General features: G+C 42.1%; 1 protein-coding gene across 6 annotated transcripts in view; it reads left to right on the top strand.

The window, feature by feature from the left end:
• Nucleotides 1–17,435, top strand: part of Dus2 (dihydrouridine synthase 2) — a 106,232-nt gene that overhangs the window by 33,607 nt on the left and 55,190 nt on the right. For 2 of the 6 annotated variants that reach the window (XM_048792441.1, XM_048792440.1), the window contains exons 2-3: nucleotides 9,018–9,061; nucleotides 10,165–10,225. The exons of 3 other annotated variants lie outside the window; for them this stretch is intronic. The gene's annotated coding sequence lies outside the window, so the exon portion shown is untranslated. Of the gene's footprint in view, nucleotides 1–8,356; nucleotides 9,062–10,164; nucleotides 10,226–17,435 lie in introns of those variants that run through there. One more of the 6 variants, XM_048792442.1, reaches the window with a different exon arrangement.

Here is a 17,435-nt window from a genome sequence, read left to right as displayed (position 1 = left end):
AAAGCCGGTGGTGGCAGTTGAGGCTCTGAGGATTTTTCCTGAGAGGCTGTTTTGTTTGGCGTGTGTGGTTCTAAAAATAAAGTTAGTTTCTTTTGACAAGTGGCTCCTGATTGTGCCCAGCCAGACTGCGGCATTTGGTGGCCCGTACGGGGCTCTCTGCTTTGGCTTCTTTTTGGCTTCTCTGCTGGCTCTCAACATCTCCCCCTCTCTGTTTAAACAACAAGCATGTGGCTTAGGGACCGTGTCTGTTAGGCAGTCCAATTCAACATATGGTCCTTACCCGTCATCGGATGAACTGACCTCTAGGCGTCAGCCTCCTGTCTTAGGTTGGTACCACTGCAATTGGATCATACCCGTCACTGACTACCGGTCCAGCAGTAGGGGGGTGTCTTGTGGCCATAATGGCTTGGGATAAAGGAGCATGTGAGGCTCAGAGTGGTGCTACTGCCTTTCCCCAACCCTTCCTGTTCCAGGTAGCTACTGTGCCTGCTGAGAGCACAGGCAGGAGGCTCCCTGGGTAAATACTGCTTCTAGTTTCAGGAAGCCTACCTGATGGTTTGTGCTGATGTTTCTGGCAATAAGTCAGGGCTGGACCTATTTGGTGTATAGGGCACCAGTGGGCCACTATGCCCCCCCCTACACTTGACTCCTCCTCCCCTTGGAGAATGTCGAGTGTTCTCTCTTCTGACCAAGGAGAGACTTCAGAGGATTGAGCCGAGAAATGGCAGGTCTTCTTCAAGGTCAGCTTCAGCCCTGGCATGTTCAAAGGAGCCTCTCCTTTCAAAACCCATGTTCTGAGGTTTCTTGCCTGTGGCCAGTTGACGTGGAAGGGGACCCCTGGCTGTGAAAGGCTCATGCAGATTGACTGAGGTACTGTCTCCAGTAGGGGCAGTGGAGATCACTTCAGAAGATGCATTAGCTGAACATATGTAGCGAAGGCTACCTAATTTGTATTATTCATATTGATATAGTTAATCTTTATAAGGGAAAATAGATTTGAATAACCATACCATGACAAAAGGTATTATAGATGCTGGAGTGAGGCCTGCCAGGCTCCAGTGTGCTCTGCTATATGCAGGGTCTTCAAGGCTTGTGTATGACGTCCTGGAGGCATTCCACCTGGTATTTCCCTCCTTTCAAGGATTAAATATAAAGCATCATATGGTGTCAACCAACTAGCAGTCTTGAGCTAATGGATGAAGAAAAGCCCTTTAGAATGAGAAGACTGTTTTCAAAGAAGTCAGCGTGATAGCCATTGAAAAGAAGGAGTATAAAGAAAGGATGGCTTTTAAATACTGCTAAGTCTCTGCCAAGCTGTGAAGACACCAGTTTAAGCTGCTGTAGTTCCTCATGACAAGCTAAACCACGGCCCTAGCTGTGACACCATTGAAAATCATTTCAAATCTTCTGCAGTCCATATCTTAAATTTTTGTGTATTGGAATAACTTTATATATAACACAACAGCAATGATAAAATTTATATTTCTCTAAAAACCAGGAATTTTAGTTTAAAAATAAAAAAGAAGTTTCATTAGCTGACCTGGGTATTGAAATATTTGTCCTCTCTACAGAGAGGCTCAGCCTGCAAGCCTCTGTGGGAATGGTCTCTTGCCAGTGTGCTTAAAGCCATGAATTTGGGGGCTAGGGAAACACAGAGCCTTTTCCGCCTCTGCTGGAGCACAGTGTTTCTTCAGAGCCCCTTTGGCTCTCTGCTTTGGCTTCTTTTTGGCTTCTCTGCTGGCCTCTCTGCTTTGGCCTTTGGTGGAATGGCCAAGGGAGCATCTCCATAGAGCTAGCTGGTAACCATCAACCAGGCAATATGCCTCCCCATGCCAGCCTACTTGGGTTTCTCCACATCCTTGGTAGAGGACATGGTAGTATGCAGGTGTAGAAGGAGACATGGGAGGCACTGCTGCTGGAAAGAAAACCAGATTAATTGATTAATTGCCTCTGCTTTGTACATTCTGCCACCAGGACCTCGCTCTCCTGTTGCTTCCTGTTTCTGACTGAAGCCCTCTTCTCTGCTTGGCATTCAAACACAGAGCCTTTGCCTGTGACCTCTATGGATGCTTTGCCTGTCTCCTCAAGGGATGCTGTCAAAGTACTTGAGTTCTGTGGAGCCAACGGAAGCAGCAGAACAAGGTTTCTCTTCCCTAGTCCGAGAGAGAACAGTGAAACCTCAAAATTACCACAAGCAGCACCCTCACAGTTTCTCCCTTCTACAACTGACAAAAATTTCTTAAAGTCTGTCATTTCTGAGGCTTAATGAAAATTATTTTCAAGGTTTGGAAAAATGGTCTAATATAAATTGGTTTAGAACCCCTCCCACCTTGGCAGTTCCTTTTGGGGCCCCATCATACAGCTTGTTTCAATCACACTGAATTTTACCCCAGTTTTTGTAGATTTTTCTAATACCTTTTTTGTTTTGTTAAGATGGTGTTTTGCTGTGTTTCCTCAGATAGGCCTGGATCTCTTAAGCTTAAGTGATCCTCCTGTCTCAGCCTCCTGAGTAGCTGGGACTATAATTGTCACCTGTGCCCAAGTCTACCATTTTCTGAAGGCCATATACTCAGACAGAGGGATTAAGAGAATGAGATCCAAATTCTGGGTACCAAGTTTAGGTCCAGTAGCCTTCTCACATCCACTTCCTGAGACATCATTTCCTCAGACCTCCAGATTTGGTAACACTGAGACTGGCCCTTCTGTTCTTCCCAACTGCATGACACCACCCTTTTCCTCAGCAGTTCAGACTGGGATGTACATGTGAGTGTATCTATGACAGTATGATAAAGGTGCCTAGGTATGAAGGTGAGATTCCATGAGAGGCCAATAGCTGTCTCTTATCACTTGAAAACAAAAGCACATTAGATTCCTGTAGGACTCTTATTGAAAAGGATCTGATAAAGAAGCCCCCTTTCGTTATGGTGATGAGTGCTCTCACCCTGTTTCCCAGGTTTCATTCACTATGTTCCCTACCAACATCCTTGAGCCCAACTCCTGGGTTTTTCACCTCTCAGCTACCCAAGCAGCTGGGACTATAGGTGTGTACCAGTGTGCTGTGCTCTGAAGGAAGCATTGGGGGAGTCTAAAGGGGAAGGCTAGATTGATAAAGATTAGCACCTTTCTGAACACTTGCCCTCAGCAGGGAGCAGAAACACTGTGGGTCCTTGTAGGAGCACCAGACCATTGGTCTTACTCATAGCTAGGGAAGTTCTGAGGTGTGATGGGGAAACCCAAAAGTAATGTGTGGCAGTCCAGTGAGATTGTGTGTTTACTAAGGGCTCCATTACAGATGCCTGGCCTAGGCCTACCTGCTGCACTGCTCTCCCAGGAGGAAAAGTTAGACTGAATATAGAATATCCGGTCAGACATATTCTCTGAAGCAACCAGACACTCTGGTGTCTTGTAGGGAACTGGTAGAGAAGATTCCTAGCGTTAACCTGCCATGGAGACTGAGGCTGTGATGTCATCACTACTCAGGTCACAAAAGGAATGTGTGACTTGAGGGGTAGGTGACGATTCTTGGTATGTTATGGAAAGCCGGGTGAAAGGAGAGAGCTCTGCTTGGGCACCCCTCTGGCCTCTCCCCCCATAGTCAGATAGCCACTCTCTGTGGAGCACAGCCCAGACCACAGAGGGGCAAGCAAAACCCAGATTCTGAAACTGGCCTGACAGTCATGATTAACATAGACAGCTAGGTTGCATGACCCTGATACTAAGTATTTTCCTGTTGGAGAGGCAGAGATTTGAGTGGATTAGGGGGTCAGGGAATGCTCCTTGGATGTGAGCCTGAATATAAGTTAAAAGATTTAGGTTGGGTGCGGTAACCCATTCCTGTAATTCCAATGGCTTGGGAGGCTGAGGCAGGAGATTTTTTAGTTCAAAGCCAGTCTCATCAATTTAGGAAGTCCCTGAGCAACTCAGTGAGACCCTGCCTCTAAATAAAATAGGAAGAAAGTGCTGGGGATGTGCCACACTTGGTTGATGCCTCTGAGATCAATCCCCAGTATCGGGGGAAAAAAAAAAAAAAGAAAGAAAGAAAATGTGGACATGTGGAAAAACATTCACATTGGGGAAAAAAAGCAAAGATCGGGTCCTTTTAATCTCATTCTGCTCCAAAGATTTATCCTTTGATGCATTGGAGAGTGTGGCCGGCCCTTCCTTTGATCCTGAGCAATACACACATCTTTCTGAACACACACACAGAGAAATGCACCCATAACCTTCTTACAAGTGAGATCTCAAAAAAGAGGCTAAGGGGCCTACACAAGGTCACACAGGTAGTACAGAGGTGTTCTGCTCAACAGTAGGGTTGTTCATGTTGAGGTTCCAGATTTATAGCCGATAGGACAAACTTGTCACATTTCAGTGTGATGGACACAGCGGAGGTTGTTATAGGTGCTCCAAGGCAACAGGAGACGTCTCCAGTGACTTTACAAAGTAGGAATGATAGATCTATTTTAACATAAAATTTGATATGTGATTATGACAAAATTACCGTATTATCATTTTAGTCTCCTTTCTTTAAAAAAGGCAAACAACCCATGTGATCATGTAGCCCTGTAATCCCAGCAACTCAGGAGGCTTAAGCAGGAGGACCACAAGTTTGAGGTCAGCCTCAACGATTTAGTGAGACTTTTTCAAAATAAAAAAAGGTGTGCATGGTGCCAGGGCACATGCCTGTAATCTCAGCAGCTCCAGAGGCTGAAGCAGGAGAATTATAAGTTCATAGCCAGCCTCAGGAAAAGTGAGGCTCAGTGCAACTCATTGAGACCCTGTCTCTAAATAAAATAGAAAATAGGGCTGGGGATATTCTGTTTGATGGACATTTATGTCTGTGTATATTCCTTTGATATGAATTAAAAGTCTTAAGAGAAAAACATTATTTTCTTCTTCCTGTGTTATGTGAAAGACTATGCGACTATGGTCCCACTGCTCCACTGCTCCAATGATAGCCAATAGCTCATCTTTCAAAGCCACAAGCAGTTCACCAGGCCCTGAGAGGCATTAAGGGCAGCCTAGCTGACATATTACAGATGTGTATAACCTAGAAAATGAAAATCCTTCATAATCTCACACTTAAAAAAGTTAATCAGGGGCTGGGGTTGTGCCTCAGTGGTAGAGCACTTGCCTAGCATGTGTGAGGCACTGGGTTCAATCCTCAGCACCATATAAAAATAAAGATAGTTTCCATATATAACTATTTAAATAAATTTTTTTTAAAAAAAAGTTAAGCTGGATGCAGTGGCGTATCCCTGTAATTTAGGATTATGAGGCAGGACGATTGCAAGCTTGAGGCCAGCCTCAGCAACTCAGCAATACCTTCTCTCAGAATAAAAAGGGCTGGGGATGTAGCTCCATGGTAAATTTCTCCTGGGTAAAATCCCTAGTACTGTCCCCTAAAACTAAGCATAATGGGGAATAATATGGATTTTCCTACACATATCTTATGAATAATGTATAATATATAAATATGTGACCTGTTTATATCTATACCTCCCTCCCATGGAATCCTGTCATACATATTGTTTTGCCATTTACCTTTCTACTAGGACATTTTTGCAAGTCAGATACATTAGAATTGGTTTCTCTAATGCCTTTACTGGGGTGTCAGTATTTTGCTGTTATCAGTAAACTTCATTATAGGTACATCCAAGTTTTCATGGTTCTCTCACAGTTCTTTCTGCCAGGGTTGAGCTGTCGCTGTGAGAGATCACCGATTACTTCTCCCAACATGTCTTTTTAGGCATCTAATCTGTTCAGTGCTCGGATGATAATTACATATTCCTTTTATAGAAATGCTTTACATGCTTTAAAGGTCTTAGTTCTCAAAACAGCCTTCAAGATAGGTTTATTTTCTCATTTACCACATTGTCTCTTTTTATTATAGTAGTCATTTTTGAAAGTTAATGTGGTAGTGTTATGGCGAGATTGCAATAAATCACTGAGTTGATCTTAAAGCAGGAAATGGAACCATCTTTTTTAAAATTTTTTTTACTTGTAGTTGAGCACAATATCTTTATTTTGTTTATTTATTTTTATGTGGTGCTGAGGATCGAACCCAGGGCGTCACACATGCTAGGCGAGTGCTCTACCGCTGAGCTACAACCCCAGCCCCAGAACCATCTTTATTCACCACTGGGTGGTCCAGATCCACCAGCTGGTGGGCCAAGGAGTGGGCTGCAAGTCTACCCTTTGTACCTCTCTCGGGGTTTGAGTTCACCTTTTAGAGTCCAAAACCATATTAATTATAAGTGGCTGTTGCTATGATTCCAAACCATAAACAAACGTCATTAGATTTAAAATCAGAAGCAGAAGTGGGGGAATGGATCAAAATGACCTTAGGTGACTACAAGTTAAAGAATGGTTACTAAGGTCTAGACAATCAATCTCTGACAGGGTACATTGTCCGAGAAAAATGGGAACCAAAGAGAGAACAATTTTACATTGTATATGAATTGCCATTTTGTGTTGCCAAGTATGCTATGCTAAGCAACTGTTGATGGGGACAGAGGCAGGGATTTCCCATGGAAGAAGCATTTTTTAATGTGACATGGAGTCTCAGAGTAAAATGGAGTCTGTTTAGTCATTGCCCATATAGCCTGGCCCACAATAGCTATTGTAGAGCTTCATTAATAAGGAGAGATGAGATATAGTTGATTTTTGTTAATGTTCAATTAAGTTGCTGAGAACACTAAAATCACTACTGAACCAAGTGACCCTTGGGGATATACAAGATTAGAAATTTGCTAGCCTCTGGTCACATTTTCATCAACTGATCACCACTTAAACTCATTTTATGTGGGTTTCTATTCAGAGACTATTTGTTTAGTAGAAGCTAGGGATCAAACCCAGTGCCTTGTGCATGCTAAGCATGTACTCTACCACAGAGCCAAACTGGCAGCTCCACCCAATATACCATTGATTCATTAACCTTGAACTCAAGAGCCAATAGCACTGTATTGTCATGCTTAACCAAGGCTTATCTAACACAAGATTCTTATGCTTAAGAGTACTAGACAGAACTTCAGCACTATGCTTGGGCCCATTTTAAACAGTGAGATCACTAACAAAAAGCACAAAAATACAAAAAATGAAGGGCAAAATATGCCATAAAGGGCACATTTTTACAGTATGAAAGCTAAAACAAGAAGACAAGTGACACCGTGTTTGAACTCAGCTGGAGATGTGTATGAAAGGTGACTCCAATTTGTTGTCTTAGCATCTGTCCCTGAATGACTAGAAACACCACATGTATTGATTTAGGGTTATAAATCAATTTTACTGAATAGATACATTTAAAAATATGTAACTGCAAATAATAGTGAAGATTGACTGATCCACTCCAGTTTTCTGACTCACTCTAAGTAATGAAGAAATGATCACTTGCCTGTCATGTGTAACTAATTAGAACAAATTAAAAATTTCTTTTCAAATGAAATGATCACTTGCTGCACCTCAAAGGATAACCTTCCAGGAAAGTTTGGACCAGTACTGAAACACAAAGTTCAATGTATGTACCTTCTTTCCAGTATTTCAAAAAATTATAAAGTGCTAGTAATCATGCAGAAAAAGTGCATAAAACCCAAACATGCAGTTTAACAAATAATTATAAAGTGAATCACCCATTACCTGTGTCGTGAGATGGACCATCATCAGCACCTTAGATGTCTCCCAGTGCATACTTATTTTGTAGGAATCATCTATGATCCCTTTTTTCGTTTTAAGGTTATACTTGGCTGTGTTCACTGCCAGGGCTTAGGCTAGTCTGAACTTGCATCCCATGTGTTTGTGTTTTCTTGTAGAGGTGCTTAGAACAGTGGATTTTGTAGCCCCTGATGACCAAGTCATCTTCCGCACCTGTGAAAGAGAACAGAGCAGGGTGGTCTTCCAGATGTTGATGAGATCCTAATGTCAAGTGTCCTCCTAAGTCTTCCTGTCTCCTGGATTTCATTACTTGGGTCCTGTGCTGATCACTATTGAGTGCCTAAGCTACTTTGCACAGCAGGGACTTCCTGAAGACTTGATCATTTTTCAGAGGGTCATTCCTAAATGCTTACAGTATTAGAGACAGATTATGGAAATCAAGCTGTCACAGTCTGTTACATGCCTGCAAGTCTCAGATTTAATTTATTTAATTATAGGAATCTTTTGTTTTGGCAGCATGATATTTATTTTCATTGATTATTCATGTCATGGTGTTTGATTTTGTGTCGTCTGTATTTATTTCCTATCAAATGGATTAGATTTCTTCAAGAGCAATTAAATTTGGGTTTTTTTTGGTAGCAGGAATTGAACTCAAGGACATTAAACCCCTTTTGAGACAGAGTCTTACTAAGTTGCTTTGAGCTTCGTTAAATTGCTGAGGCTGGTTTCAAAGTTGTGATCTTCCTTCCTCAGACTTCCGAGCCCCTGGGATTATAGGTGTATACCACTGCACCTAGGTAGTTAGAATTGTAAGAACTATATAGCTCTCTTGTCTTGCTCTGGACATTTCTTGGTGCTTTTTTAGAAGTAGCTCCTGAAGATATTTAGGTTTTAAAAAGCTAAATGCAATGGGTAGACATGTGATCAAGTATGTATAATTATAGACTCCAAGTTGTGAGTATCTGAATGTTCTCTGTATTTTCATAGGGCTGGGGTTGTGGCTCAGCAGTAGAGGGCTCACCTAGCATGTGCGAGGCCCTGGGTTTCATTCTTAGCACCATATAAACAAAAATAAATAAAATAAAGGTATTGTGTCCAACTACAACTAAAAAATAAATATTAAAAAAAAAGATTATCTTCATGTTTTTGTATGTTGGAAAGTAACTGCATTAATGACATTGTTTAGTTTTTCCAAGTCCATCATTTCTTTTACCAGTGGCTAATTTATTAGGCTGGCTTTTTGGGAAAAAACTGACCCATTCTGCTTATTGGCATGAACATGTTGTGTGTGGGGGAAGGGGTTGGATGTGTTTGTCATACACTTCTGCCTTTATCAGGGCATTGGTTAATGAAGCCTTTTGTGTTTCTAGGGAACCTCAGATTCATAGTGAGCCCTTGCTGTGGCCAGGCTTATGTAAGTTTCTCCCTCTTGAGCTTCCTTTGTTTCTCCTATGAGTTAAGAGATTCTAATGTCACTGATGACTTTGAAGGTGACCCATGCTTATGCCTCCTGGCACATTGCTATTTTTAGCTGAGGGTGATTTCCTTTCCTGTTTATGACATCTCAAAACTGTCCTGGGATTCAAATGTACCCACTGTTCCCAGACTGCAGAGATCCTCATGTGGAGGCCCAATTTTAATGTTTATTCATGGGATTCCCTTTCTGGGAATACTTCTGACTGTGAGTCTTGAAGTTTAACCCTCAGTGTAGGTAAGACCTATCGCTTCTTGAGTTAACAAAGCAGCAGAGTACCTTCTTCAGGAGTGGGTTTTAGAGTTAAAGTGGACCTGAGTTGGAATTCTGGGTTTGCTACTGACTGTGTGACCTTAAGAAGTTACTTAACCTTGCTAATAACTTAGTTCCTTTCTCTGTGAAATGATACAAACTTCTGCTACAGGGCAGGGCATATGAAATAAGGCATGTTATATGGAGCTTGTCACACATTGGAAGTACTTAGTAAATAATAGCTTTTGTTATTGATGAGAGTGATAGCAAGAAGAGACTCAGGCAGTAATTGTTGTTGATCACAGACTATTAACTGTACAAACCAGAGAATTAGGTCAGGGTCCTTTCAACATCTGAGAATTGTTTGGAGTAAGCTACCCATGTCACCCAGCAAATGGAGGCAGTCCGTTGTAACTTCTGCCAGAATTGTTGCTCTGGCAAAGGGCTCTTGTGCTTGTGTCACTTCTCTGCCTTGACAAATGGCTTTCATTACCCCAGTGAGAAATGGTGACCTGGAATTGAGTTTAGTATGAATGTTACTTAGTATTTGAGCTATCTGATGCAACTCAGGTGTAGCAAAGTCCTCAATACCTAGCTCTTTTCAGATGTGTAGACACTTTGGTTTTCCTCTGGAACTCTGCTCAGATGAGGTCTGTCATGGAGGGTGGTGTGTTTCATGGACTCAGAGACATAGTGAGAGGTTCATGAGCACTGACCCATGCATGCTTTTGAGTCTACCGTCCTCCTTCAGTTTGAGTGATCATTGCCTTTTTTCTTTCATGTTTTTCCAGATAAAATAATGTAGGTGGTATTGACGTCAACATGGGCTGTCCAAAAGAATATCCCACCAAGGTAAATTGATTTCTTTATATTTCTCAGAAGTATCCTATGGAGATTAAAGGACGCTAACAAGACATGATGGCTAGGTACAGAACCCATTTCTGGACTAGATCCTGAGCTAGATGGGGAAAATGCTTGAAAGTCTGTTAGTGGATCAATGGGCAAAACTGGAACAGGGCCAGGCATGGTGATCCATGCCTGTAATCCCAATTATTTGGGAGGCTGAGGCAGGAGGATTGCAAATATGAAGCCATCCCAGGCAACTTAGGAGGACCTGTCTCAAAATAAAACAATAAAAGAACTGGGGATGCACTCAGTGGTAGAGTACTTGCCTAGCATGTACAAGGCCCCAGGGTCAACCTCAGGTACTGTTTAAAGAAGAAAAAAAAAAAAGCAAAGAAAAAACAATATGAACAGGGCTTTGTCTTGTCATGAATAATACTGAGACATACATTTAAGATTATAGAGGGGCTGGGGATGTGGCTCAAGCGGTAGCGCGCTCGCCTGGCATGCGTGTGGCCCGGGTTCAATCCTCAGCACCACATACAAACAAAGATGTTGTGTCCGCCGAAAACTAAAAAATAAATATTAAAAAAAAATTCTCTCTCTGTCTCTCTCTGTCTCTTTGTCTCTCTCTCTCTGTCTGTCTCTCTCTCTCTCTTTAAAAAAAAAAGATTATAGAGGATGCAGTATAAATGTCGTATCATAAAAGATCAGATCAGAAGGCTATGGTAAGACTGAGAACAGAGTGGAAGGGCTCCCTTAAAACTTGTTCTGATGAGGAAATGTGGTCCTTGAGGAAGAGAATATAAGACAGTATGAGAAGATTTCCATGTGCAGGAGCATGGAGGCCCCTAGGTGTTGAAGACAGAACTATGAATGGTTCATTTTCATCAGAGGACTGGGGAATGGGAGATGAAGAGGAAGCAAAAGAGCATAGGATCACAAACTTTAGTTGGGATCAAATCAGCTGGACTTGGACTTCGGGTATCTTTTGCCTTTTTTTTTTTTTATGAGCAGAGAAGTTACTGGAGGATTAGAATGGCAAAAGGTAGCAGTTGGGATACTTGGACTTGGCTAGCAAATTGTTAGGTGTGGGATAGTGGGATAAGAGGTTGGGGTTTAGGAAAGAAAGACTGGCAGCCAGGAAGCAGGATTCTTGTTCTTTATCTGTGGTCAGGAACTGAAGAAAGGTCAGGTTTGGAGCAGATAATAAAAGCAGGTTGTGGTTGCTGAGTATAAGGCATCAGAGGGACTCCTACAGTGATGTCATTGGAACCTTGTTGCAGGGTGAGCAGAAGGTCGACAGTGTAGACATAGTAGTGATGGCCCACTGTCCAGAGTCAGCCACCATGCTCTGAGGAGTCACCGAGCCTGACACCAATGCTTTAGGTGTCAGGAGGCTTCAGAATATCTGCCTTACCTGCTTAAAATACTCGAGGGCCCTGTGGATAGTAGCTTCAGAGAATTGCAGAAAGTTGAAAGTGCCTGTTAGGAGTTGAAAACTTATCACTCTGTTTTCTCTCATTATGTCTGTGTGTTCCTGAGTTATGTAAGGAGCAGAGTTGAAATGATTTAGAATGATCTCCTTGATGTAGTGAAAAGAGCAATGAGCAGAGCAGAATGTCATACAGCATACTACTGTATACTTTAGGAAAATCAGAATGAATATTATGTATTTTGACTTTTTTATTACAGAATTACTTGGAAAGATAAAGAAGAAACTAGAGACATTGGTTTCCACTGGGAACAGAAAGTTGAGTTTTATTTGGTACTATGTAGGTAGTAAATTTACAATCTTGGGGAGCTATTTAAAATAATTAGTAACTGGCACTAGCCAGTCAGAACAGATTTCAACCAGTATGCTGTAATGGCACATGGCTGCTACCTATCTGCTCTGTCGTTCTGGTTCAAAAAGCAATGCCAAATAAAAAGTATAGACTGAGCTGGACATAGAGGTACACGCCTGTAATTCCTGTGACTCCAGAAGCTAAGCAGGAAGATCTCAAGTTTGAGGCCAACCTCAGCAACTTAGGGAGACCCTGTCACAAAAAGAACTGAGGGGGCTGGAGTTGTGGCTCAGCAGTAGAGTGTTCACCTAGCACATGCGAGGCCTTTGGTTCGATCCTCAGCACCACGTAAAAATAAATAAAATAAAGATATTGTGTCCAACTACAACTAAAAACTAAATATTTAATTAAAAAGGGGGAGGGGGCTGGGGTTGTGGCTCAGCGGTAGAGCGCTCGCCTTGTATGTGTAGGATCCTGGGTTTGATCCTCAGAACCATATGAAAATAAATAAAAGGTATTATGTCCAACTACAACTAAAAAATAAATAAAATATGTGAAATAAAAGTATTGTGTCCAACTACAACTAAAAAAATATTTAAAAAAAGAAAAAAAAGGAGATGAGGGGTGTGGTAAAGCACCCCAGATACCCAAAAAAGTAAAAAAAAAAAAAAAAAAAAGAGATTGAAAGTCTTCCATTCCTTAATCAGAAGGAATCTTTACTCTTTTATCTTTTGATTTTCTTTTATTTTGAATATATGATGTATTAAAAAAAAGAAGAAAGGAAGAAATTTCATTGTGGAAAATTGCTGTGGAGAGGGCAATGAGTTTGAATTTTAGACCCTGTGATTCCATAAGGAGGGGCTGGATTGTGTGTGTGTGAAGGACAGATGGAACTGGGTGAGTGCCTGGGTTTCCTTGAGGCCTCTAAGGTTTGTATCTATGGCCTGTAAGGTTTGTATCCTGAGCCCTCTAAGTTTTGTATCTCAAATGCAGAGCTAGTGGCTCCTTCATCCTACCAATTCTCAAAATGTAGGCCCAACATGGCCAGTATGTAGTGATTTTTTTTTTTATTATTAGCAGGGGTTGAACCCCGGGATTGAACCCTGAGCCACATCTTCAGCCCTTTTTATTTTTTTATTGTGAGACAGAATCTCACCAAGTTGCAGAGGCCGGCTTTGAACTTGTGATCTTCCTGGCTTCCCCTCCCAAGCTGCTGGGAGTATAGGCAAGCACGACCAACCCTGGAAGTCAGTAGTGATTTAATGTTCTCTCTGATTGAATCTGTCATCCTTACACATGAAATTAAACTGTTAACAACTGAACTTAAACCTTCTGAGCACATCCTGTGAGCATCATTAGTATGTAGTGGGTATACTGAATTTATTGGATTTGTTTTTCTCCCCTTTATTCAGATTTTTAAAGATTCCCTCCTCTACTACTCTCCCCCACGACACTGATTATTAAAGTAACTCATTGCATTCTGTAGAACATGGGAAATATGGAAAATTGTAAAGAGAGGGCTAGGGTTGTGGCTCAGGGGTGGAGCACTTGCCTGGTATGTGTGGGGCACTGGGTTCTCAGCACTGCATAAAAATAAAATGAAATAAAGGTCTATAAAAAAACAAAAAATAAATACAACAATAAAATTGTAAATAGAGCAATAATAAAATTGTGAAGAGAGATGCACATGTCAATAATCCCAGTTTCTTGGGAGGCTGAGGCAGTAGGATCACAAGTTCGAAGCCAGCCTGAGCAACTTCTGAGACCCTGTCTCCAAATGAAAAGTAGAGAGGGTTGTGTATGTAGGTCAATGATAGAGCAATTTCTAGTACTAGAATCAATTTCTAGTACTAGAATCAATTTCTAGTACTGCAGAGGGACACAAGGGCAGAAAATTGTTGATAATGTCGTTAGAATGAGAAGACTACATTTACAAAGAAGTCAGAGTGACAGTCAGTGAAAAGGAGTATAAAGAATGGGTTTTAAATACAGATGCAGTCTCTGCCAAACTCTGAAGACACCAGCATATGCTGCAGTAGTTCCTATGTCAAGCTAAACCAAGGCCCTAGCTGCATTGAAAATCATTTACAACAACTTCCCGGGCTTCTCTCAAATTTTTGTATATTTGAATAACTTTATAATTAACACAACAGCAACAATAAATTTTTTATTTTTTTAAAAAATGGGTAAAATTTAAAAAGAAACATGCCTTAGGGGTCCTAGTTAAATAAATGTCCTCTCTACAGAGCAGCTTAGCCAGCCAGCTTCTGTGGCAATGCTTTCTTGGCAGGAATTTTGGGCCTGGGACAGCCCAGGGTCTTTTCTGTCTCTGCTGGAGCTCGGCGTTTCTTGGGAGCCCCTCTGCCTCTCTGGTTTGGCTTCTGGGCTGGCTTCTCTGCTGGCTTTTCTGCTTTGGCCTTTGGTGGAGTGGGCAAGGGAGCATCTCCATAGAGTCGGTAGCCACCAACCAGGCAGTATGTCTCTCCATGCCAGCCCACCTGCGTTTCTCCACATCCTTGGTAGAGGACGTAGTGGTATGCAGGTGTAGAAGGAGACATGGGAGGCACTGCTGCTGGAAAGAAAACCAGAACTGATTAATTGCTTCTGCTTTATACACTCTGCCCCCAGGACCTCACTCTCCTGTTGCTTCCTGTTTCTGACTGAAGCCCTCTTCTCTGCTTGGCATTCAAACACAGCCTTTGCCTGTGACCTCTATGGATGCTGTGCCTATCTCCTCAAGGGATACTGTCAAAGTACTTGAGTTCTGTGGAGCCAATGGAAGCAGCAGGAAAACAGTCAAACCTCAAAATATCCCAAACAGCTGTCCCTCAGTCTCTCCCTTCTATAACTGAGAAAAATTTCTTTTCTGAGGCTTTAATGGAAATAATTTTCAAGGTTTGGAAAAAATGGTCTAATATACATCGATTTAGAACTCCTTCCACCTTGGCAGTTCCCACTGGGGCCCATTCGTAAAGCCTGTTTCAACCACACTGAATTCTAGCCCAGTTTTTATATATTTTTTCTAATGCAATTCTTTTTTGAGATTTTTTTTGCTATGTTTTCCCAGACTGGACTGGAACTCTTGAGCTCAAGTGATCCTCCTGCCTTAGCCTCCTTAATAGCTGGGACTATATTTGGGTACCTGTCCAACTCTACCACTTTCTGAAGGCCATATACTGGGGCAGAGGGATTAAGAGATTTAGGTCCAAATTCTGGGTACCAAGTTTAGGTCCAATAGCCTTCTCACAAACACTTCCTGAGACATTATTTCCTCAGACCTCCAGACTTGGTAACATGAGACTGGCCCTTCTGTCCTTCCCAACTGCATGACACCACCCTTTTCCTTGGCAGTTCAGACTGGGATATGTGTGCGGGGGTCCATGTGAGTGTGTTCATGACAGTATGGTAAAGGTGCCTGAGTTTGAAGGTGAGGTTTTTGAGAGGCCAATAGCTATTTCTTAATGTGCTCCATTTATCACTTGATAATAAATGCACACTAGGCTCTTGTAAGACTCTTATTATGAAACGATCTGAGATAGAAGCTTCCTTTCTGTTTTGGTAATGGCGATCACCGTGCGCTCAGATTTCACTATATTCCTCACCCAGATGCTTGAGCCTAATTCCTGGACTCAGGTGATCTTCCCACTCAGCCACCCAAGCAGTTGGGCCTATAGGTGTGTACCAGTGTGCTGCACTCTGAAGGAAGCACTGGGGGAGGCTAAAAGGGAAGGCTAGATTGATAAAGATTAGCACCTTTTTGAACACTTGTTCTCAGCAGTGAGCACAGCAACACTGTGGGTCCTTGAGGGAGCGCCAGACCATTGGTCTTACTCATGGCTAGAGAAGTTCTGAGGTGTGATAGGGAAACCCTAAAGGAAGATGTGGCAGTCAAGTGAGGTTGTATATTTACCAGGGGCTCCATTACAGATGGCCTAGGCCTACCTGCTGCACTGCTCTCCCAGGGGACAGCAGACAAGTTAGACTGAATATAAAATATCCGGTCAGACATATTCTCTGGAGCAACCAGACACTCTGGTGTCCTGTAGAGAACTAGTAGAGAAGTTTTCTAGCATTATCCTGCCATGGAAACTTAGGCTTGTGATGTCATCACTACCCAATGAGGTCACAGAAAGGAATGTGTGACTTGAGTAGCAGGCTTCAGATCCTTCTATTTTATGGAAAGCAGGGTGAAAGAAGCGAACTCTGCCTCAGCCCTCCCTTCTGGCCTCTCCCCTCATTTCCTAGTCATCTATCCACTATTTATGTAGCATAGCTGGGAGTTGAGGACAGCCTATGACTACAGGTGGCTCGAGAACCCAAATTCTGAAACTGGTCAGTCATGATTAAACACAGAGACAGCTAGGTTGCATGGCCCTGATGCTAAGCATTTAAGTGTTGGAGAGGCAGAGACTTGAGTGGATTATTTATTGAGGGAATGCTCCTTGGAAGTGGCCTGAACATAAGTTAAGATTTAGGCTGGGTTGGTAACCCACAAGTGGCCTGTAATTCCAGTGGCTTGCGAGGCTGAGGCAGATTTTTAATTCAAAGCCATCCTCAGCAACTTAGTGAGGCTCTAAGCAACTCAGTGACACCCTGCATCTAAATGAAATATAGAAAAAGGGCTGGGGGTGTTACTCAATAGTTGAATGCCCCTGAGTTCAATCCCCTGTACCAAAAACAACAACAAAACCCCAAAACAACAACAACAACTGTTAGAGTCTGTAAACAAGTCAAAATAACACCGGGCCATACAGACTCGGCCGTGGCTCTCAGCAAACAACAACAAAAAATCCAAAATCTGTTTATGTGGAAAAGCATTCCAGTTTGGATTAAAAGCAAAGGCAGGTTCTTCTTCACCTTATTCTGCCCCAAAGATTAGTCCTTTGATGGGTTGGAAGTGTCCTTCAATGGTAGAGTCTTGATAGAGTGTTTGGCTAGTATGTGAGGCCAGAGATGTGATCCTGTGCACTAAAAAAAAAATGAAATAAAATTTTTGCATCATCACTGTTTATAAGGGAGGTCTCAAACAGATGTTAAGGGGCCTACCAAGGTTCCACAAGTAGTGTAGAGGTGTTGTGCTCAATAGTAGAGTTTTAGTTGTTTATTTGGGGCTTCAGATTTATAGCTGATAGGACGATCATGTCACATTTCAAGGTAATGGACAATGAGAAGACTGTTAAAGGTGCTCCAAGGCAAAATGAGGATCTCCAATGACTTTATAAAGTGGGAATGACAAGCCCATTTTTTTTTTTTTTTTTTTTTTTGTGGTGCTGGGCCTTGTGCATAGGAGGCAAGCACTCTACTAATTGAGCTATATCCCCAGCCCATGAAAAGCCCATTTTAACATAAAATTTGAAATGTGTTCATGACAAAATGACATTACAAAATTACCACATTACCATTTCAATCCCCTTCAAAAAAAAAAAAAAAAA

The sequence above is a fragment of the Marmota marmota genome, unplaced genomic scaffold (assembly GCF_001458135.2).
Source record: "Marmota marmota marmota unplaced genomic scaffold, marMar, whole genome shotgun sequence".
Classification (NCBI taxonomy): domain Eukaryota; kingdom Metazoa; phylum Chordata; class Mammalia; order Rodentia; family Sciuridae; genus Marmota; species Marmota marmota.
Note: the sequence above shows the minus strand (reverse complement) of the source record. Positions and strands in the feature narration are given on the sequence as shown.